Source organism: Esox lucius, chromosome 13, assembly GCF_011004845.1.
Source record: "Esox lucius isolate fEsoLuc1 chromosome 13, fEsoLuc1.pri, whole genome shotgun sequence".
In the NCBI taxonomy this organism is placed as follows: Eukaryota; Metazoa; Chordata; class Actinopteri; order Esociformes; family Esocidae; genus Esox; species Esox lucius.
This window is the reverse complement of record NC_047581.1, coordinates 23,034,833-23,059,440: the sequence shown is the minus strand read 5'-3', so window position 1 is coordinate 23,059,440 and position 24,608 is coordinate 23,034,833. Positions and strand designations below refer to the sequence as shown.

The 24,608-nt window shown below is 40.1% G+C and overlaps 1 long non-coding RNA gene across 3 annotated transcripts in view; it reads right to left on the bottom strand.

The window, feature by feature from the left end:
- Window positions 1-8,736: 8,736 nt before the first annotated feature.
- LOC105014376 overlaps window positions 8,737-24,608 on the bottom strand; it is a 27,105-nt gene continuing 11,233 nt past the window's right edge. For 2 of the 3 annotated variants that reach the window (XR_828300.3, XR_828301.3), the window contains 3 exons: window positions 23,636-23,689; window positions 21,170-21,223; window positions 8,737-9,141 (listed from right to left, as the gene is read on the bottom strand). This is a non-coding gene — a long non-coding RNA (uncharacterized LOC105014376). The remainder of the gene's footprint in view (window positions 9,142-21,169; window positions 21,224-23,635; window positions 23,690-24,608) is intronic. The other variant, XR_828302.3, reaches the window with a different exon arrangement.

The following is a 24,608-nucleotide window of genomic DNA, read 5'->3' as shown; positions in this document are numbered from 1 at the left end:
TTGCAAATAGAAGCTGTCTCTAAGCCTGTTGATATGGGATCTCACACTCCAATACCATGGCACACTCGAGTAATGACAGCTGGGTGTCAGCCTTGCTGCCAATATCAGGTTGAATTTCAGAGCCACCACCACCTCTCTAAGCCCTGGCTGTCATTCACAGGCCTCCAGTAACTCAGACAGCCCCAGCATCTTTCTACATTACAAGCCCACAATTCTCTCTATCCACAGTTTTTTAATGCTGAACATTCCTCCATTAGCTCAGCTGCCATGACAACTCCTGGGCTTTCTTGCAGTGGTCCAGACACTAGACAGACACAGGGGAATGTCCTCTACTCTACCTGATGTCATGTCTGGCCTGCCTTCCTGACCTCTATATTATGTGAGCATTCCATATAGCCAGGGCTGGGGGTTATGTTGAAGTATATTGTATTCTTAGATTTCTCGGTGCATGTGATATACAGTACTCCGCAAACTTTAGGCACCTGAAAGTCAAACTAAGGCCATTTATTTGGAAAGTAAGTGTTTTAATTTTATATATATAAGGGGTGTGCAAAGCAGCCAGTATTTGTATCTGTATTTGTTAAGGAGGAAAAAGTATTTGTATTTGTATTCGAGTAAAATTCAAAATAGGTGTAAAAATTCTGGGTTTTTTTTGCGTTAGGGCTGGTTCACCCAATTGCAGCGTAATGAAATAATATCCCAATCAAACTCCGCTTCCTGAAAGTTATAAATTGCCTTTGGAACCCAGTTCCAAAGGTACAAAAATCTATTAAACAAAATTGTGACGCAGTTAAGTTTTTTCGCTCAGCCGAGCGCTCTCTGTTGCTGTATTTGTTTGAAATAAGTATTTGTAAAAACCACGTTATTTGTGCCTTTCCGAATACCGTATTCGGGTTCGGCTCCACCCATAATATATATATATATATATATATATATATATATATATATACTTTATATATATGTATATACACTCACCTAAAGGATGGGTACATGGTGGTCATAAAGGGATGGACATGGTCAGAAACAATGCTCAGGTAGGCAGTGGCATTTAAACGACGCCCAGTTGGCACTAAGGGGCCTAAAGTGTGCCAAGAAAACATCGCCCACACCATTACACCACCACCATCAGCCTGCACAATGGTAACAAGGCATGATGGATCCATGTTTTCATTCTTTTTACGCCAAATTCTACCATCTGAATGTCTCAAACCAGACCTGGCAAAATTCTTCCAGTCTTCAACTGTCCAATTTTGGTGAGCTTGTGCAAATTGTACCCTCTTTTTCCTATTTGTAGTGAGTGCTACCCGGTGGGGTCTTCTGCTGTTGTAGCCCATCCGCCTCAAGGTTGTACGTGTTGTGGCTTCACAAATGCTTTGCTGCATACCTCGGTTGTAACGAGTGGTTATTTCAGTCAAAGTTGCTCTTCTATCAGCTTGAATCAGTCGGCCCATTCTCCTCTGACCAAGGCATTTTCGCCCACAGGACTGCCGCATACTGGATGTTTTGTGAACCCTAGAAATGGTTGTGCGTGAAAATCCCAGTAACTGAGCAGATTGTGAAATAGTCAGACCGGTCTGTCTGGCACCAACAACTATGCCACGCTCAAAATTGCTTAAATCACCTTTCTTTCCCATTCTGACATTCAGTTTGGAGTTCAGGAGATTGTCTTGACCAGGACCACACCCCTAAATGCATTGAAGCAACTGCCATTTGATTGGTTGATTAGATAATTGCATTAATGAGAAATTGAACAGGTGTTCCTAATAATCCTTTAGGTGAGTGTATATAAATATACATATATATTCATACAAAATTAAAACACTTACTTTATATACACTCTATATTTATATACTATTTTTTACAAATAAATATAGTAGTATATAGCATCAATGGAGCAATTGCACTCAACAATGTTCCTATCAGCTTGAATATTGTAGGATAGCCAGGCTGACTCATGGCTGCAGACGATTTTTTAAAAATCTATACGAAATTGCTATGAATTCTGGATGTTGTGAATTGCTTACAACAATGAAAAGTAGATTAAAACGTTGTGTGAGGAAATTCACACATTTGTGGCATGGCATGTATGTTAATACCATATGGCCTACCTATCGGGGGTGCAGGAGGTGCGTTTGCACGAGGGCCCGTGGTGGTTTGGGGGACGTGCTTGGCCTCTATCGTACTTTTTCTATCTTTTGTATGCAATATGTCCCATGTTTCAGCCAGACATGGGGGGGGGGGGTATCTTGCACCCCGGCCCGGCGTCACTACACTACGCCAGTGACCATATTAATTTACATTGTGTAGGTAAATAGAGCAGGAGTGGATTATCCCTTTAATTAAGAGCAGAATGAATTTCTCAGCGTAGTCTAACCATCATGCCTTCACAGGTGAGATATAGTGTACCATCATGTCAAATCATGAAATGTTCAAATGGGCAAATTTTTTACCCAGCCTAGTTAGCGGATAGCCTACTAGAAATTATGTTCTTTTTCACATAATGTCTCCTGAAAAAAATATAGAAATAAGGGATTCAAATGAACAGCGCTTTCATGTTGCAATGCAGCAAGCAAACCATTGCTATAATTTAAAAGTGACTGAGGCATACAGTAGGAAGAAAATGTCAAAAGCTTACTGTTTCATAAGGTAAAATATACTGTCTTTATTGGAAGTGAAGCATAAGATCCAATACTAGACTGGATATTGTAAAGTGATGAGTAGCTGTTCAAGTTAAAGCACGCACATACACAATCGTACACAATCCAAGTTTCTAATTTTAAAAGACTGATTGATCACTAAAAACCGAACTTGTGATTGTTATTACTGCTGAAAAAAATAAAGCAATAAAACTGGCCTTCTTTCGACTGGTTCAGTATCTTCAGCATGAGCGTTTGTGGGTTTGATTGTAAGCTCAAAATGGCCTGTAATAAAGAATTTTAATCTGAAACTTTTTAGTATATTCTTGTTCTGAGAAATAAAGGCAATTCCATGTGAGAAATTGCCAAGAAACTGAAGATCTCATACTCCCATAACACAACGTCCCAAACTGGCTCTAACCAGAATAGAAAGAGAAGTGGTATGATCTGGTGCAAAACTGAGCAAGAGGACAAATAGATGAGTGTCTAATTTGAGAAGCAGATGCCTCAAAGGTCTTCAACTGACAGCTTCATTGAATAGTACCTACAAAACACCAGTCCCAACATCAACAGTGAAGAGGCGACTCTGGGATGCTGGCCTTCTGTCCAGTGTCTATGTTCTTTTGCACATCTTAATCTTTTCTTTTTTTATGGTCAACTCTAGATATGGCCTTTTCTTTGCAACTCTACCTTGAAAGCCAGCATCCCATCTAGAATGGGCCTCTATATGCCTGTGTAGGTATTCCAATGAAAATCTGCCATTTCCAGGTACAATAGTCATTTACAACATTAACAATGTCTACACTGTATTTCTGATCAATGTTAGTCTAATGGACAAAAAATATCTCTCATAAACAAGGACATTTCAAAGTGACACCAAACTTTTGAACGGTAGTGTATATAACAACTTCTGCCCACAACCTTCTTGTAGTTTGTCTGTCGCTAACATGCCAATGTCCACTGAAACATTACATTAATGATTATGTAAATGAATGAACAATTTGTCTTTCATTTGCTCACTGTATCGTAGTTTTAACTGCCCATGGAGTGCTTTGCTACTGTGACAAGTTAAAAGAAAATATTGGAATTGAACTTTGAACACTAGGCAACTAAACTGTGTTAAACTGCTGACACATTAGATTCAACAAGCTCCCCCCACCTTTTCTCTCTGGTTTGGAAAAAAGTCCACCCTCAAGCTTGATTTACAACAAGCTAATTGAATTACAAATGATAGTTACACTGGTGACTACAGACTGTATTTGTGTCTGTGTGTCTCCCCAGTGTACTCAGTTGAATTGGACTGCTGCCTGGCTCTGTCAGCCAAATACTGTTAAAGTGTATTTTAGCTTTTGGTGTGTGTGTTTGTGTAACATTATAATTTTTGTCATTTTTCAAATATTTACTGTAAGTATACCAAGGCCTGTAGTTCAATTTAAAACTGAAAAAGGTAATGGTTAATTATACTTATTATAATAATATAATAGTAAAGTAATATTGCTTTTTTATTAGGTTATGGTTTGTGAAGTGGTAGCATACAATATGACTAAAGTCAGAAGTGGCAGCACATTTGCTAATGTTGTCGCAGCACATAAAACTAAAATGTTTGTCTCTCCTTGGATTCAAATTTACAACACAGTCAGGTTTGGCCAATAATTGTAAATATTAATAATTAACCACCCATTCACCATACCCATTCAGAACATTCTGGCTAACTGCTACTCTACGCTAACTCACCATTGATCATATTTACAGTCTCCATCACACTGTTGATATAATGAGCATTCAGTCCTCTTGTATTGGTTTTACAAACCCGATTCCAAAAAAGTTGGGACACTGTACAATTGTGAATAAAAACAGAATGCAATGATGTGGAAGTTTCAAATTTCAATATTTTATCCAGAATACAACATAGATGACATATCAAATGTTTAAACTGAGAAAATGTATCACTTTAAGGGAAAAATAAGTTGATTAAAATTAAATTTCATGGCATCAACACATCTCAAAAAAGTTGGGGCAAGGCCATGTTTACCACTGTGTGGCATCCCCTCTTCTTTTTATAACAGACTGCAAATGTCTGGGGACTGAGGAGACAAGTTGCTCAAGTTCATGAATAGGAATGTTGTCCCATTCTTGTCTAATACAGGCTTCTAGTTGTTCAACTGTCTTAGGTCTTCTTTGTCGCACCTTTCTCTTTATGATGCGCCAAATGTTTTCTATGGGTGAAAGATCTGGACTGCAGGCTGTCCATTTCAGTACCCGGATCCTTCCTCTATGCAGCCATGACATTGTAATTGATGCAGTATGTGGTCTGGCATTGTCATGTTGGAAAATGCAAGGTCTTCCCTGAAAGAGATGACATCTGGATGGGAGCATATGTTGTTCTAGAACTTGGATATAACTGCCAGCATTGATGGTGCCTTTCCAGATGGGTAGGCTGCCCATGCCACATGCACTCATGCAACCCCATACCATCAGAGATGCAGGCTTCTGAACCGAGCGCTGATAACAACTTGGGTTGTCCTTGTCCTCTTTAGTCCGGATGACATGGCGTCCCAGTTTTTCAAAATGAACTTCAAATTTTGATTCGTCTGACCACAGAACACTTTTCCACTTTGCCACAGTCCATTTTAAATGATCCTTGGCCCAGAGAAAACGCCTGCGCATCTGGATCCTGTTTAGATACGGCTTCTTTTTTGACCTATAGAGTTATAGCCGGCAACGGCAAATGGCACGGTGGATTGTGTTCACCGACAACGTTTTCTGGAAGTATTGAGCGCATGTTGTGATTTCCATTACAGTATCATTCCTAATGCAGTGCCATCTGAGGGCCTGAAGATCACGGGCATCCAGTATGGTTTTCCGGCCTTGACCCTTACGCACAGAGATTGTTCCAGATTCCCTGAATCGTTGGATGATATTATGCACTGTAGATGATGATAACTTCAAACTCTTTGCAATTGTTCTCTGAGAAACTCCTTTCTGATATTGCTCCACTATTTTTCGCCGCAACATTGGGGTTATTGGTGATCCTCTGCCCATCTTGACTTCTGAGAGACACTGCCACTCTATGAGGCTCTTTTTATACCCAATCATGTTGCCAATTGACATAATAAGTTGCAAACTGGTCCTCCAGCTGCTCCTTATCTGTACATTTAACTTTTCCGGCCTCTTATTGCTACCTGTCCCAACTTTTTTGGAATGTGTAGTTCTCATGAAATCCAAAATGAGCCAATATTTGGCATGACATTACAAAATGTCTCACTTTCAACATTCGATATGTTATCTACATTCTATTGTGAATTGAATATAAGTTTGAGATTTGTAAATTGTTCCATAATTTTTTACTCCCAATTTGTACAGTGTCCCAACTTTTTTAGAATTGGGTTTGTATAAACATAACATATCATGACATGTTCCTACTTAAATGCAAAATAGGATAATATCATGTAAAGTAAATGCAACACAGATCATGGGGGATGTTTTACTTTCACTCCTATACCCGCTGTACATATTTTCACCGTAATGGCTAGACTAATGTACTGTACGTACAGTACATGTTGATCAACGGTGATGCACGACAAAGATGAGTGTGCACCCTGACAGTTGGCTCTACACAGAAGGCCTTTCACTGCTTTACAGGCCCTTTCACAGAGATTCATGATTGTGCAGATGGTTTACAGCTGCTGTTTACCCAGGGAATGAATTTAATATTTACAATGAAGCAGGGTTGAGGCCAGCCAGATGCATGCCTCTCTCTGGCCCATGTACGAACATCAAGTACAAAGACCCATGGACAGCCTCGGCCTGGCCGTCCCCATTGTAACCTCAGGCTGCAAATCACGGATGTCTCTCCCGGGAGGAACTTGGACCGCTAATCAACCCAGGCATTTCTAACAGAACAGCCTATTTTTTACCCATAAGGTACCACCCTGGCTTTTTTATGCCATGATGTAAATAATGATATGAATTCTACACAAACCCACACTTAAGTCAGTCCAGAATACAGATGAACCAGCCCACCTTGCCCAAAATGCCCGATTGCCAGTCAATTTCTGCTGCCTTTCCCATCCCAGCTCTCTGCTGAAATAATGCACTCCTTGCAGAGAAATGTATACACAAGCACTTACAGCACTCTGTGACTGACAGAGCATAGAACATGTTGTGTGCTGAAAACCACATTGATTTCAATCATGCCCTTAATATATACATCTTAACATGCACATGCTTGGACAGGGCCCACTTTGCACCCATTTGAAGAAACTGCACAGCAATTATAACCCTATAGTAATGCAGTGCTCTACTTTAGACCAGAGCCTAATGGCTTACAAAGTAGTGCACTGTTCTAGTAATAGTGTGCCATTTGAGACAGGTCCTAGCTTCACCAGGCCTACTATCTACAAGCCATATAAGACAGAAGCTTTAGGCCCATTAATATTTACTTCTATCCTGCTAGCTCTACTATCCACAGCCTTCAAAGATTTTTTTATTCACTGCGACAAGGGAACATATGTTTTAGCTTGTCGCAAGCCTGGAACTGAATAAGATTTCCATCAATACTAAGCATGCCTTTTCCCACAGCCTCAGCCCAGCATGCCCATTATTCATGCTTTGAATGGTTTAATTGGTGTTATGAGAAGTAAAGCACAACGCCTGCGATATCCACTATGCAGCTATACAAGATCTCAGTCCAGAGTGTGGCTGTCACATTCTCCCGCCAGTTAAATTCTCCAGAAAAAAGGGAATGTGTAATCACTGAACCATGAAGTGGAAGAATTATTGAAGTGAGAAAGTAGCAGAAGTCATTTTCCTCCAGGATTACTTGATCAGGGTAAATGATGACTTCACCAAACGTTGAATTTGTCTCCCGTGTTGATGATTACATCATGTGTGTAATATTTACTCATATAGACTCAAAACATCATGATCATGTAATGAACCATGTAGAAGTAATGCATCTAACATGATATCTATTGTTAGGAGAAACAAATGACACATTGCAGACCATCTCTATTCCAAATGTAATTGACAATGCTTTGTCTTTGCACGGCTCAGCTTTCGGAAGATTGTGTTTAATTAAATGTGCTTAGAATTTACAATTGCTTTGCATGATTTCATATGGACGTTTTAAGAAAGAGAAGTAAATGTATGCTAAATTAGTATTAAGGAGCTTGTTGTATTTCTATGCTATGGCAAAGTTATAGGGTTATTTGTGATATAAATTCCCTTCAATATCATTAGACCCATAACAGAATTTTCCAGCATAAGTGATTTTAATCAAGGGTCCAGTGACTAGAATGGGATTTGTTTTAAAGCATAACATTACTGTCATGGACTGCTTACCCCAGGAGAAGTTTGGGAACCACTGACTTACAGTGCAGGGTAAGAAAACGGATATGTTTTTTTTTGTGTAATTTGGGTGAACTATCCCTTCAAGAGTTTGTCACAGTCATGTTGATGACATCACAGTTGGCACTAGTTTTGGTGCTAGTAAGCTTTTAATTATACCAGTGTAGTCCATTGAATACATCATTGTCACAACTGTAGTTATGGAAACAGCGTAGGCACCTCAACCACAAACTGTGCTTTTAAACTCCAATATTATTTTATGCCACTATATGGATTTAGTTATAATGTCCCTGTACTTTGGGGGCTGGGTTCAGCTCTCAGCACACTACAGTATTATAGGGGGGAGTGTGTCTGTGAGTGAGAGAGAAGGAGAGCAGAGCAGTTTTGTAAATGGCTACTAGAATGACTAAAAGGAATAGTGCTGCCTGGGAAAGATGGATGGATAGAGAGAAAGAGAGAAGAACAGGTTTGTAAATGGCAACTAAAATGACACAGAGAGCTGTTTTCTTTATAGCGCTAATCCACCAGACACAACTTGTAGTGTGATATGAGTGTGAGATAGATAGGAACAGCTTTTTCTTTTCTGATTTGACACACACACCAACACACAAATGGGTACTACTCACCTAGTCTTGGAGTTTTTGACATTTTATAATTTTACAATATTAAATCAAAATTGATTTAATTGATTTAATTTAATAATTACATAATGTCAAAGTGAAAAATAAAATATGCAAATCGTTCTAAATTAATTACAAATAGAAAACTGAAAATAACTCAGATTAAGTTAAACATATTTTGACAACAGAGAAGAACGACCCTATCCAAAACAATGAGAAAATTTGATTGGAAATGAACACTGCAACATAAAACATGTTTTGTACATGAGACCGACTGAAGAAAACTTGAATCACACAGTGCCTACTTGAGGCCTTACGTTACATTTTATGACAGTGGAATAAAATGCCACCCACCATGGGATTGCTGTCTCCCTAAGATTAAGAACATTCCCCCTAAGGCCTGTAAAGAAGCCCTGGGCCTTATCTCACAAGCAAATACTTCCACTTTTTTTTAGTAGGAGAAACAAGAGTGTCTTTCTTCTGGCTGAGTAGAGGGAAGTGGGTCACAGAGGAGGTCCACAGTGGTTCCAGGGTGGCTGGGATTGTAGACGAGAGGAGAGGAGGGTTGTTAATCTTGTCTCTCACTCTTTCACCCAGATATTCAATTATCGGAGGAGGTCACAATTCCAGTGCAGTACCCAAACTTGTATAGCTCCTCTGCTGTATACTGTAACTGTATGCACTGAATTCTTCAACTTGACAGGCTGCACACTTATCATTGTATACTACAGGTAAAAGAGCCACAGTAAGAATAAAAATCCTGATGCTCCATTTGTAATAGCGGCGTTCCTACTATAACAGCAACCTCCAATGTACATACAGTCAAAAATCCCTACTGTGTAAAACAAGAAAACAAATAGAGGTAAAACACAAGGACATCTACAATAACGTACTGTAGCCATCAGTCAGAATCCAAGGAATTAATTCATCAATATGATTTTACACATTCCAGATGATTACATTTCTTACTATGACAACCGACTGTGAGATAGACGCAAGAACTTCCATCCTGTCACTACATGGCTACTTAACAAGACTGACAATGATCACCAAATGGCTGTAATCTATATTAGTCATGCTTTTTGCTCAATTCCTTTTAAGATGATAAAATGTGTACACATTTGAAACCTACACACACAGGGTATATCAATTCCTAGACACACACATACCTTCATGCATAATATACACTCACCTAAAGGATTATTAGGAACACCATACTAATACTGTGTTTGACCCCCTTTCACCTTCAGAACTGCCTTAATTCTACATGGCATTGATTCAACAAGGTGCTGAAAGCATTCTTTAGAAATGTTGGCCCATATTGATAGGATAGCATCTTGCAGTTGATGGAGATTTGTGGGATGCACATCCAGGGCACGAAGCTCCCGATCCACCACATCCCAAAGATGCTCTATTGGGTTGAGATCTGGTGACTGTGGGGGCCATTTCAGTACAGTGAACTCATTGTCATTTTCAAGAAACCAATTTGAAATGATTCGAGCTTTGTGACATGGTGCATTATCCTGCTGGAAGTAGCCATCAGAGGATGGGTACATGGTGGTCATAAAGGGATGGACATGGTCAGAAACAATGCTCAGGTAGGCCGTGGCATTTAAACCATGCCCAATTGGCACTAAGGGGCCTAAAGTGTGCCAAGAAAACACCCCCCACACCATTACACCACCACCACCAGCCTGCACAGTGGTAACAAGGCATGATGGATCCATGTCCTCATTCTGTTTATGCCAAATTCTGACTCTACCATCTGAATGTCTCAACAGAAATCGAGACTCATCAGACCAGGCAACATTCTTCCAGTCTTCAACTGTCCAATTTTGGTGAGCTCGTGCAAATTGTAGCCTCTTTTTCCTATTTGTAGTGGAGGTGAGTGGTACCCGGTGGGGTCTTCTGCTGTTGTAGCCCATCCGCCTCAAGGTTGTGCGTGTTGTGGCTTCACAAAGGCTTTGCTGCATACCTCGGTTGTAACGAGTGGTTATTTCAGTCAAAGTTGCTCTTCTATCAGCTTGAATCAGTCGGCCCATTCTCCTCTGACCAAGGCATTTTCGCCCACAGGACTGTCGCATACTGGATGTCATTCTTTGTAAACCCTAGAAATGGTTGTGCGTGAAAATCCCAGTAAGTAAGTATTGAGTCTTTTAAAACACAACACTGAGTTGGTGAAGAGGCTGTCTGTCATCTCAGCATAGAAATTTAATTGTGCAGGCTATTTTTATTTCACTGCCTAGACTATAGTCATGTGCTATATTTGCCTTCCTCACCGTTAGTACTGAAACTTCTGGATGCCGTCTATTATGAGGCCTTGCGTCTTATCTCTGGTGCAAACACATCATTGTCATTTTTATACCCGGGTTGGCTGGGACTCCTTGACCTCAAGAAAGGCCAGACATTGGATGAGGTTTATATATAAAAGGCTGTAAGAAACCTACCTGTCTTCCCTCAAATGTTGTGGTACATTAGTTATCAAACTTACTCTCAAGACTAGTCCTAGAGTTCCAAGGGTCTAGTCAGAGTTGAGTCTGCTTTAGAAAACTATGCTTGCATTCATGCAATTGCTTGTAGTACAATCTTAAGCATGTTACTTGTGATATATTTTTTTCTGTGCCTTCTTGAATGTATTTAGATTTAGAGGTCTTTGCTGTAAAAAAGAGTTAGATGTCAGTTGTATTATCTGTAGAAAGACAAAATGAAAAGTCTACAGCTGTTGTTAACAAAGCATGTGACAAATACATTTGGATTTGATAACCAGCCAAACTTACTGTGTATACAGACACGTTATTAAATGAACTTGTTGAAACACACATGTCCAGTTAACTTTAGTCTGGCTGTGAATGACACAAGCCTCTGCATACCTAGGGTTCCCCTCACTGGTTGTTAAGGTTCTCTGTCTGTTCCCAGTGGGCTCCTGACATCACAGGCCCCAGGCCGTTCTTCTCAGTGAATGGTACTATGTGGTCGGGGTGAGCCGTAGTCCGTTACACAACAATGGCCACATCAGTATCAAATCCCACAACAGGGACTCATTGGCTGGTCTCCTATATAAAGGACTAAGTAGTCTGGGTACCACTGTAGCTGCATAGGATGTTGATTAATAGTGTTTAGTTAGACAGTCAGAAATCCAGGGACAATCTCTGGAGAGCCACTTCACTACATTATTCTGCTGGATATATCCCCCAGGGGAAGGAGGGAGGATTTCTACAGTGTACTATAAACTACGTATAGCAGAGCTATGTCAGATATATTGTACCACATAAAGAGCTTAAGCCAGTACGCTTGGAGTTTGCATTTTAGTTACGATTCCACGCTGTAATCCTGAATACGTTTACAGAACTCAAAAAAATTAAGGCATTCAATCATTTATCCCTATATTTAATTGAAAATAGTAAAAATACCTGTTATTGTTTTGTAAAAATACATGCCCATTTTGAATTTTTATATTTACCTGTTACAATAATTTCAGTAGCGGGTACAACAAGTATTTTACTAAATTATTAGATTTTAGAAAAATGTATGTCTTTTCCCCCCTCCAAGAACTGCCACCTTAACGTGGTGGAGGGGTTTGAGTACCCGAGTGACCCTAGGAGCTATGTTGTCTGGGGCTATATGCCCCTGGTAGGGTCTCCCAAGGCAAACAGGTCTTAGGCGACGGGTCAGACTAAGAGCGGTTCAAACCCCCCTTAATGATGAAAACAATTATGAGTACCCGTGACGTCGCCCGGTATGGAGCAGCCGGGGCCCCACCCTGGAGTCAGGCCCGGGGTTGGGGCTCGTATGCGAGCGCCTGGTGGCCGGGCCTTCCCCCATGGGGCCCGGCCGGGCTCAGCCCGAACGGGCGACGTGGGGCCGCCCTCCCGTGGGCTCACCACCCACAGGAGGGACCATAAGGGGCCGGTGCGAAGAGGATCGGGCGGCAGTCGAAGGCAGCAACATTTTTGAGTAGCAAAATTAATCAGTCAGTGTAAAATCAGTCAGTGCATAAAACAATGCCAAAATATCAGCCTGAACCAGAAGTTTTCATTTTAGAAGTCAGTATCACATAAACACTTTGTCATTAGTGTCACGTGCTGGGGTGTGGAAGGCAACGACCAACACCTGCCTCCAATTGGGGAGACCAAAAAGGATTGGAGGTGGCTAGATGAGCCACCTCCTGTCCTGTCCTGACTATGCCCCCAGCCCAGCGCAGAGATGGCTATGGGCATAGCCAGGACGTGACAATTAGGAACATTTAAATAACTTTGTGTTGTGCTTAGTACAAACACTTGAGTAAAATATAAATTAGGGTTTACAGTGCAGTGATAATATTGCACTGGACAAATTAACTGCATCTTAATTATTTCATATTTATTTGTCATCCGTCCAGTCTGAGAACAAACCGCTTGCTTCTATTCAGCTCGGTTATTCTACATAGATAAATGTTTCCACGGACAACACCCCAACCCTCCACAAGATCTATGCCATTCAAGGTGTCAACTCTGAACACAGCACTGTGGCTTTACAGGTTTGTATAAAAAGAGATTACTGTAACTCTCAGGTCCCAGACCAAGATGTATACGCAGCGTAAGACACGTTGCAATAAAAAGACATTCTTCCATTACACAGTGTATTGCGTTTCAGTTGACCTGTCTGACTAGACACTGGACTGGCATACTAGTGAAATGCATGCATGGCATTATAAATGGAAAGCAAAACTTATAAATGGAAAGCAAAGACCACAATAACAATAAATCCCACCAAATGCATAAATAAAAAGGGCTGGGTTGCTTGATTGTAGCGGGTGGAATTTAAGACCCAGCAGAAAAAACCAATTGCTACTGCAAATGAGAAACTTTATACAAGAAGTATTGATAGTTATGGCCATGAGTCTTCACAGCAAACAAACAAGACACATTTCCGGTATCATTTGCTAACACTACACCTTCATCTGTCTGTAGAGCTTTTTCCACCATGGCAGGCCCATGGTGGTTTGTGGTGGGTTGTACTCTTCAGTTTTTTGTAGTTTGGTTTTGCGAACGATATATTTGGGTCAGTGTGGTGGGTTGTACTCTTCAATTTGCTCCAGTTTGGTTTTGCTGACGATATAGTTAGGTCAGTGTGGTGGGTTGTACTCTTCAGGTTCTGGTAATTTGGTGTTGGGTTCGTTATAGGTCGGTCTGTGTAACATGTATAGAACCTTACCCCTCCCCAATCCTGCTGTGCTTTATTGATGTGTTGCCTAGTCTGTTGTCTGTCTTCTCTTTTTCTGTCTCTTTAACAGGTATAACTGAGCCTTTTGAACTCTAAACAGTTTTATTAATGTGATTATTCCAATTATTTGTAAATAAATCAAATTGCCTGTAACAGGGCATGAAATGCAATCTTGACTACTGCATTCAATTAAATGTGACTCCTCTTTTCTAAAATTACCCAGTGGGGAACAACCCGCCCTCATCCGGTTACAATTATAAATAACTTTTATCTTTTTATCTTTTTTTGGTTTGAATGAAAGCAGTTGTATTGTTCTACAGTATGTTGAAGTAGTTGTGACTTCTGCCTTAAGCACTACTAAGAAAACCTCTTTCCACACAAGAACATGAGCTTCTAAGAAAAGGACAAAAATAGATGTAATGGCTCCCAATTCAAATAAACATACAGTGGAGTGGATTGTCTAGTTTGGACACTTTCCAGTGCCACTGCAAGTCCAAAAAATATGTTTTTTTTCCGGCAGAGTGAGGGTGGTGTGTTTATTTTATGAAAAGTACACCCAAAAAGTATATTTTCTGAAAAGTATACTTGAGCTGCTACCTATTTTGTTGTATACATTTGTGAACTCAAACTTTGAAGATGCTACCAAACTAAGGACCCTCCACCAAAGTATCAAGGTATGGATCTCTCTGCCTCTCTGCATACAAAAATTAAGGTGGTCAAATTTCGGAAATAAAAACTGGAGGGATTTTGGTTTATGTTTAGCTTAATGTTAGATACTGGGACAAAAGTTGTTGCTGTCATGATAACGTTACCAGTAACCATTTGAATGATCTCTGGTGACAGCTTAGGACTTTTCATACATGGTATCTTTTATGAAAAGGTGGTATGGACTTTTTCCTTCTCTTGTGAAATCCCTTTCACACCCAGACCAAAATCCCTCACATTTGCCTTTCCTGTATTTTTACACCAACATGTTAATGTTTTTAAAAAGACTAGGAAAGAAATTATACTTAAAACCCTTTTTAATATTAACCCATTCACACACACCAAAACCCAACAAATTTGCCATGCCTGGATATTTCTACGTGCCTTTTTATCCAGCTGAAGGGGAAAAAACATAGGGAAATAATGCAAAAGACCTAGTGATGATTCTTGCATTTTCAAAGACTTCACTTATTTTCACAGCTTCAAAGCAAGTATTGGATCTGTGTGAATGATATCACTTTTGTTTATATGGTTTATATTGTTTTATATACCTTTTACATTTTCAACATGTTTACTACAATGTTGGTGACATGTAATATAAAGACATTGTAGTAGAAGGGAGGTTTTAACAAAAGCATGAAGAATAATCATAGGCTTAGGTTTGCAACCATTTCTAGCTACTGCTTATTAATTGGGCATTGGTCTAATAATTTTGCAGTACATCTGTTCTGTGCATGAAATACACATACTATTACACAGTTCTGCATTAACTCTAATTATCTATGCCTTTTGAAAACCAACACAATTAATGTATTAAATTAATGTCCTGGAGTTGGGCCAGTGCATGGATAACTCAGCTAATATAGTGACAGACTCGTAGTGTTGGCTAACATTCATTGGCTTGTTATTAGCATGGATTATTGGCTATTAACTATTAACCTAAATAGACAGCTATGACCTAACCACTCCTAGTTGTCCCTGTCCGAAGTTCACCGGATTGAGTTGCAGATCAATTTTCAGCCTGATGACTCCTGCTGTCACCACTCATGGCCCACCTAGTCGTCCCTGTCCATGTCCACCTGGTTGTGCAGCTGGTCAAAATTCTGCCTAAAGACTCAGGACACGGTCCACCTGTATTTACTGACCCTCTGGTCATCTGAACAAGCAAAAACATTGATGTGGGTTTAAAAGGAGATTATACTTGATGTGGGTTTAAAAGGAGATTATATATCTTCATTGGTCACAGCCCAAAAAGGCCTGATTCTCTCTTCTCGTTATTGTTTGCTCTTTGAGGTTTTTGGCTGGGTGTCTGTAAAAGCACTTTGTGATAACTGCTTAAGTAAAAAGGGCTTTGTAAAAGACATTTGATACACTGGTATGAATTGAATATGGTTCGATTAAGTTTTGCAGGTAAATTCATTAACATTTCAACTGCTTAACACTTTCCTAATTTAAACTGCAAAAAGGCTTTCATGGTTTAGCAACACCATTGACCCTCTTTTGTCATTATTTGCCAGTTACCTACGGATATTTATAAAATAAAAATTGTATACCTGTTTCAGGATATACTTGTTTCAGTTTGAGTTCATACCCAATATTATATTTTTTTATTTTTTACTAGAAACATACATTCCTGTTACAAATGCTATATAAAGAATTTAATCCTGCTCTTTCACAGACCTTGGAAACAAAATGCAAGTATACAGATGCAGGTCATAAAATTTGAATATCATCAAAAAGTTTATTTATTTCAGTAATTCCATTCAAAAAGTGAAACTTGTATATTATATTCATTCATTACACACAGACTGATATATTTAAAATGTTTATTTCTTTTAATTGTGATGATTATAATCGACAACTAATGAAAATCCCAAATTCAGTATCTCAGAAAATTTGAATATTACTTAAGACCAATACAAAAAAAATATTTGTAGAAATGTTGGCCAACTGAAAAGTATGAACATGAAAAGTATGTACAGCACTCAATACTTAGTTGGGGCTCCTTTTGCCTGAATTACTGCAGCAATGCGGCGTGACATGGAGTCGATCAGTCTGTGGCACTGCTCAGGTGTTATGAGAGCCCAGGTTGCTCTAACAGTGGCCTTCAGCTCTTCTGCATTGTTGGGTCTGGCGTATCGCATCTTCCTCTTCACAATACCCCATAGATTTTCTATAGGGTTAAGGTCAGGCGAGTTTGCTGGCCAATTAAGAACAGAGATACCATGGTCCTTAAACCAGGTAATGATAGCTTTGGCACTGTGTGCAGGTGCCAAGTCCTGTTGGAAAATGAAATCTGCATCTCCATAAAGTTAGTCAGCAGCAGGAAGCATGAAGTGCTCTAAAACTTCCTGGTAGATGGCTTTGTTGACCTTGGACCTCAGAAAACACAGTGGACCAACACCAGCAGATGACATGGCACCCCAAACCATCACTGACTGTGGAAACTTTACACTGGACTTCAAGCAACATGGATTCTGTGCCTCTCCTCTCTTCCTCCAGACTCTGGGACCTTGATTTCCAAAGGAAATGATACATTTACTTTAATCAGAGAGCATAACTCAGCAGCAGTCCAGTCCTTTTTGTCTTTAGCCCAGGCGAGACGCTTCTGACGCTGTGTCTTGTTCATGAGTGGTTTAACACAAGGAATGCGACAGCTGAAACCCATGTCTTGCATGTCTGTGCGTGGTGGTTCTTGAAGCACTGACTCCAGCTGCAGTCCACGCTTTGTGAATCTCCCCCACATTTTTGAATGGGTTTAATTTCACAATCCTCTCCAGGGTGCGGTTATCCCTATTCCTTGTACACTTTTTTCTACCACATCTTTTCCTTCCCTTTGCCTCTCTATTAATGTGCTTGGACACAGAGCTCTGTGAACAGCCAGACTCTTTAGCTATGACCTTTTGTGTCTTGCCTTCCTTGTGCAAGGTGTCAATGGTCGTCTTTTGGACAGCTGTCAAGTCAGCAGTCTTCCCCATGATTGTGTAGCCTACAGAACTAGACTGAGAGACCATTTAAAGGCCTTTGCAGGTGTTTTGGGTTAATTAGCTGATTAGAGTGTTGCACCAGGTGTCTTCAAAATGTAACCTTTTCACAATATTCTAATTTTCTGAGATACTGAATTTGGGTTTTTCATTAGTTGTCAGTTCTAATCATCAAAATTAAAAGAAATAAACACTTGAAATATATCAGTATGTGTGGAATGAATGTATACATTATACAAGTTTCACTTTTTGAATGGAATTACTGAAATAAATCAACCTTTTGATGATGTTCTAATTTTATGACCAGCACATGTAGTATCAGTGCGAATGATTGCACCTAGTACCTGATTTTTATTGCAGGTATAGTCGTTAGCACAGCCATTGTTCAGCAACTTCCTTCCTTGAACAGTAAACAGGGGTTTTACCACCTCTACCCCTTCACTCTCTCATCACAAAATGGTAAATACGCTGTGGTCTAAAAGGAATTAATATACAAAAACTCCAAGCAAATCCTATGTAAAAACAGAACAGAAGTGTCTAATATTTATCTAGAAACTGTTCTTGAAGAAACTTCCAGAATATTTTACAATCATACAAGATACCAGCTGAGAGCACAGGATTGGATTGAACTCGATATAGCTTATGAACTAGGATAAACCACAGTACATTATGAGCTCCAGCTTCAATGCCATCTGTATTTTACTTATTCGCTTGAAGTGTGCATGCTTTTTGATTAATGGATGTGCGCTTGCATGTTGATAAGTGCCTGTGTTGGTGTGCATGTCAAAACAATGTGCTGTACTAAAATGTATTATGGAAACGGTCACACTTGCTTAAAGAACATGTTTTCAATGTGTTTTGCTTGAGTACAAAATGTTACATAAATACAAAATAATAGGATATAGCTGCATGTTCCTACTCTGCCTATAGCTTAGGAACAAATGTAGCCGAAAGGGTTCATAAGTTTGTTTGGCAAGGGAAGGGCATAGATTTATGAAGTATAATTACCACTAATAACCCTGGGGCTTGCAAGGTTTAGTTTCAACACTGTTTATGTAAATATTAGCTTAAAGCCCTTCCATAAATTAAACACTTTCATTTGTCAGCATGGAGCTATGCCCTGTGCAGCTGCATATTCAAGCAGAACCAGGAAACAAAAAACCCAGAAAGAAACCAGCCGTACACTACAATGATTAAACTAATTCTCAGAGTTCATGCCAGGTTAAGACTGAAAATATCTGAGTAATGTTTCTTGGTTACATTCCATGTTTGAGTGGTCATGTCTACAAGTATTGTGCTACATGGGCATTTGGTGGAGAAGGGACTTCACTCGCAATCACCAATCTTTATGTAATCATGAAAATATATTTTGCTGTGTGTTCAGTTAAGTAAAATCCAGCCCCAGGCTGGTCACTGATAGAGACTATGGACTTTCAGTTTGTGCCGATTGAATCGGATTCCAAGAGGTCACTATTTGCTCATTGCTCTTTGCTGCTGCTAGCAGATAGATCTGTCCCTGCTGTATATTAGATAACTGCCACGCTAATAATGAATCAATAATCATTTTCCTCTTCCCCCTTTGCTTGCATCTGGGTACTGTAAATATTATATTAATGAGACCAAAAAGCTTTACAGCCCTGTAGTCCACCATTGATTTGATCTCATTATAGCGTCATTGTGAAGGACTCTGGTTAACCTCAAATGATGTCACAGGCCTTAGTCAATTAGCCTGAGAACATGACTTTTCCAGTTAATGGATTATGCTGTGATTAGATAACACTTAATCATTCCATAGGTAAAATGCCAATTTCATACTAGGACTATTCTATCATAGTAGTTACAAATTGAATGACCACTGACCACCCTGTGGCACCACTCTCAAGACTCTAGTCTCTGCTACTACAATAAACACAGAAATGGGAGTTCTACCACTCTGCAAAAATAGAATTCAAGATGGCTCAGATAATTTCTATGAGTGGCTTTAGTATCATAAACCAGTTTGAGCAAACATACAGTGTAGAGACAGGGATTTCGCAACCTAGCATTGCAGTAATTATGTAAATATGTAACAAACTTGTAAGGTTGATTACTTTCAACATACCAACTGTGCCATTACCTTCAATATCAACATATCCTATAGTGCTATTGCTCCTTATTAATGACTTGCGATTACGTTCAGTATCAACATATGAGAAGTGATACTATTTCCCTACCGTCGGAACCCGGCCGCCAGGGGCAGTTATGAACGTATAGTTAAATAGTGATGGCAAGCGCTTTGAGGTGAGGGGTGTTGTGCGGGCATGTATGAGTTCAACTCTGGCGAGGGGAGATACATTTTTTTGTTGTTGTGAAACTGTGTTCTTCAGACAGGCATTTTTTTTGTTTTTGTAACCTCACCCTTTAACCTTCATCCTAACCCTAATCTCTGTAGACTACTGTGAGGCCTTACCTTAACCTAACTGTATTCCTGACCTTAATGACTGTGAGGTTCGGGGCTTTATTGCCTCGTTTGTTCCCCCGGACCATTCCACCGGTTGGACATTTGTTTTCTCTGTGCTGTTTCTGTTTTGTAACCTTGTTTTACAGTGTGACTGAACGTAGCCTTTCCCCTGATTCTGTTTATTGTTGTCACCTGTGTTTCTTGCTCAGGCCTGTGCTCAATCAAGCCTATATAGTTCTGTTCTGTTTGTGTAGCATTTGTGAGGTATTGATTGTCGTTCGACATTCTTTGCTGAGCCTTGATTCCAGTTCTTCTACGATTTCGTCTATTTGATATTCCCGTTGTTCGACCTTAGCTTGTGTATTCTATTCCCTGATCTCCAGCCCTGTGATTTTGCCTGTTTGCCTCTTGACTTCATTTCTGGTTTTGACCCTCGCCTGCCTGTTGTTTGACTCTGCCTCCTCTTTTTGCCGGAACAACACCCCAAATAAAAGCAAACGCTCTTGGAACAAGCAATCCAACTTCTCTGACCCCGTCACCACAACACCAGTGCCGTCATGCCTAACCTTAAACTTAAGTTAACTCTAACCGTTAACTGTAAATGTCATTTGTAACGCTTTTCAAATTTCAATCGATTAGCCTACTTTAAGGACCAGCATTAAGGAAACATTGAGGAGCAACATGTTATTGAATGAAGTAACACTGCTGATACGTTCATATTGAACGTAGGCCTAATCACATTAGTTGTAGCTATAATAGCGTAATTCCTGATAGGTACGGTTGGGATTTCTTTTACACTACGCCTATATTTCAGCAATGTATCGCAGAACACCCAACATGGTATAATATTTGGTTGTATCCAGTTAGGAGAAAACTCACTTGAGGTGATACCTTCCAAGGTAACATGCAACTTTCTCAAAGGCACTCGATCAGTCTTCAACGATTGCAGTGTGAAAATAATGTAAGCTCATTCACATGCCAATGTAAACTGAAGCCTTGTGTAAATTACTTTGTGAAATGACAAACATTGTCTCTCGTTTAATTTCCTTCATGTTGAAAAACATTGTTAGTACTCCTTGCATGGGGAACCAATCTGAATGTCCAGTAGATGCTGCGAATACTGCGGCTTACATTAGGTCTGCCAATGACAACAGGTGCGATGTGGGACAGAAGTAGAAACCCTAGTGACTCTAAATTACATTGTACTTTGAAAATAATTGTCCCGTCTCTTACCTTCTAATTATTCATCTGGGGGTTCTTCCATTCAGACCCTGTTCTGCAATCACCCTTGAGAAGGAAATAGGGAGAGGACATGACACAAGAAATCAAGGAAATACTGTGCATTAAAGTGTCACACTCAGGGTCTTCTGAGGAAACAACTTGAAGGTCCAGAATATGAGGTACTGAAAAGCTAAGGGACAAGGATTGCATACCAACATTTTAAAATGGCCTCCAGCGAACCAGTTCTGTCTCACTTTAGTAACAGCATCAACACAACATTTGTTCAGAAAACAAAGCAATAAAACCCACTGAGCCAGCAGTTAATTTCCTCTCTGCTTCAATTGACTCCATCAGAGTTTGGCCCTGGGAGGTGGAAGCTGGAGCTTTACAGGTGAAATCAGAGAGTGAGAGAAAGAAACAAAGACAAAAAGGAGTGCCTGAGGCAGAAAGCAATTGAGCACTTGACTTCTAAAACTTCCCGGAAGAAGTTAATCTAGGCAGCTGAAGGGGTTTTCATTAGTTTGGCAATATGTTCCTGCAAAAGAGGTGCAGATGTAAGCTAAGTGGTATTTTATAACTATGCTGAGCTCAGGACTCACCAGTGCTGGAATGCCTACATATGGTATGCATTACCGTGCTCCAGCCAGCCTAACTATTTAGTCTCCACCTTTCCCACTGGAAAAATTGCATAGTATGAATGTGATTTGCTTTGTTTGATTCCAAAAACACTCAAAATGCTGAAGTAGTACATTGCTAAGATCAACATATCTTAGTTCACGATAAACATGACCAGATGTTTGTCTTCAGTAAGGTAGCCTACATGTGAATAATCACTCCAAACTGCATGTTCATCCCCTAGAGTACAGATACATATACTGGGTTTATTATTTCATTTCTCTATTTCTTTTGAATTTCACCTTGATTGTTCTATCCACCCCAATGTTGTGATATCAAATTGTTACTATTGTAGGCCTATAGTCTTATCCTAACATCTTGTTATATTCATGCACATTTTCATTGGAAAAACAGGGCATTTGTCAGGCTAGGTCATGATCAGGCTAGAGGTGATCCTTCAGCACCACTCACAATCAAGACTGGCAAAGCCCCATTGCTGCCCGGTTCCTTTCTCTGTCCCCATGCACATCCATGTGATCTGCGGCAGCTTTTAATTAGTGTGTCCTTCAGCCTGCCTGCGCTCCTCCCAGCCACCAGGGCCTTTAAGGACCCCGCAAATTAATTACAAAAGACTAAGCAATCACAGTAATTCAATTTGGCCCAAGGCACCCGGCTTGGCCTTTGACCTTAACCCTGCGTGCCATGTGTAGTGAAGGAAAGAGAGAGGAAGTGTGCCACATGTGGCTGGGAGTAGCTGTGTAGACATGTGGAATGACTAGAGCAGCATTTTTTAACCTTGTATTCATACAGTAAAGTCCATGTTTAAATATTGGAGTGACGACTCATGACAAGCACTGTTGGGGAAATTGTCATTACAAAGAAACACTAAAGGGACATGCATTTCCCACCAGACTGGCAGGTAAATGTCAAAGTAGGGCAGTTATACTAGGGAGGGTTGGGCAGCAGCAGCCTGGAAATGAGGCCAAGGCGGGACACAGGATGAGCATCTCTTCTCAGCACAGCCTGCCTCTCTTCTCTCTAGCACTTCACTGATGTCAGAAGAGAGACCATCACTACCTACTGAGAAGTGTTCTAAAAACGCCACTCAAAATAGACTTGTTTGCCAGACAGATTAAAGATGTACAGTTAAAAAGGTGATTCTTGTTTTTGCGATGATTTTACCACACTGAGGTGTGAAAATGACGTTTGGCTGATCTGTTTGGCCCCTGCTCTATGACTCCTACATATGTGATCTGATTACAATAGACCAATGACTTCATCTGGTCTTGCTTTTCGAGCAGCAAACTCGAAACCCCCCTCCTAGACCACATTGTGTTGCACGCAGAGGAAAGGTCTGCCTTGTGTAATGTATATCTATAACCAAGAGGGCCAGTGGCACTATTTTTGACTGTAGTTACGATATTTTAACTTCTGCATCTGTGAAACGGATGCACATCCAACTTCATGGTTCATACACTGCCACCTACTGCACCAGAATGTAAGGTCATTTTTGGCCTCCCTAGCTTAAATCCTTCTCATTAATCCCATCTCCCTAATAACATTTAAACAGAGCCCTACTCACTACATCTCTCCCTTGTCCTCCCCCCAAAACACTCCCCATCCCCACTTCCTGACTGTATCATACAACAATTCTCTCTCCACATACTAACATACAATTCACAACATATTAAACACATGTTCCACTGTTTCCTATACACCACTCAACACACAGACCTGTATCATGACTCCCTATCAGACGTCGCATACCATTCGGCCCTGTGTGTCCAAATCTCAGCCAACACCACACCACATACACCTCTACCTTCACCACCCGGTGCAGCCCATAAAATTGCCTTCCCTTACCACTTGCATCCAACTGCCATTGCCAGTAGTCAGATCAGTTTTGGAGTTCCCCACCTGAAGGTTGTTTTAAAAGGACACAGACACGGGGCAGTTAATTCAGACGAAGTGGATTACCTCTGCCCTACTAACACCTCAGGCCGGTGTGAGACTGGTTTCCCCAGTGTCCACAAGTCCCCAGGGTGCCGTGCAGATTCTCCTTTACATCAACTGCCTTCTTTAGTAACTGCAGAGCCCTGGAGGTGACACTGAATGAATTATTTTTATAAAACATGTTCTTGTCTTTTAAAGTATGCTCACATTTTTTAGTGTGCTCTCGTTTTATGAAACCTGCTCTCTAAAAAAACAAAAGCACATTTAAAAAAAGGATGGCACGTTTAAAAAAACAAGAGCACATTTTCATAAAAACGAGAGCATGTTTTAAAAAACAAGAGCACGTTTTATAAAAAAATTAAAATAAATCAGTGTCACCCCCAAGGCTCCATAAGGAACAGAAAAACAGATGTTTCTCCATGCTACTGTAGCTCAGAGGTTTGATCCGAATGTTGGATTTGAGATCACGTACTCTAAAGCCCTCAAACTCAACTCTGGACTTCAAAGCCAGTTCCACTCCATTTTCAATTTTTTCTTTGCAATCCTCTAATCAGAGACTTCGAGACATAGGACACCAGGTGGGTGCAATTACAGATGAGGTAGAACAAAAAACCTGCAAGCTCTGGTTCTCGTTGGGTAGGAGTTAAATACCCCTGTTCTAAGCTACCTGTAGCCCCCAAAATGGTTTTGAGTAATCCAAAAACAATTGTTAAATTAATGTTTTTGTTGATGTTTTACATTAACTGTAATGATACCATATATCAAGTAGTCTAGCAACATCATCTCTAGTTGATTTTGTCTGCAGGTTTCTATTTCTTGCTTTTTTTATTAATTGAAGACTGGCCTAATCAGAAGCTTTATTTGATGTGAATGTCTACCTGTG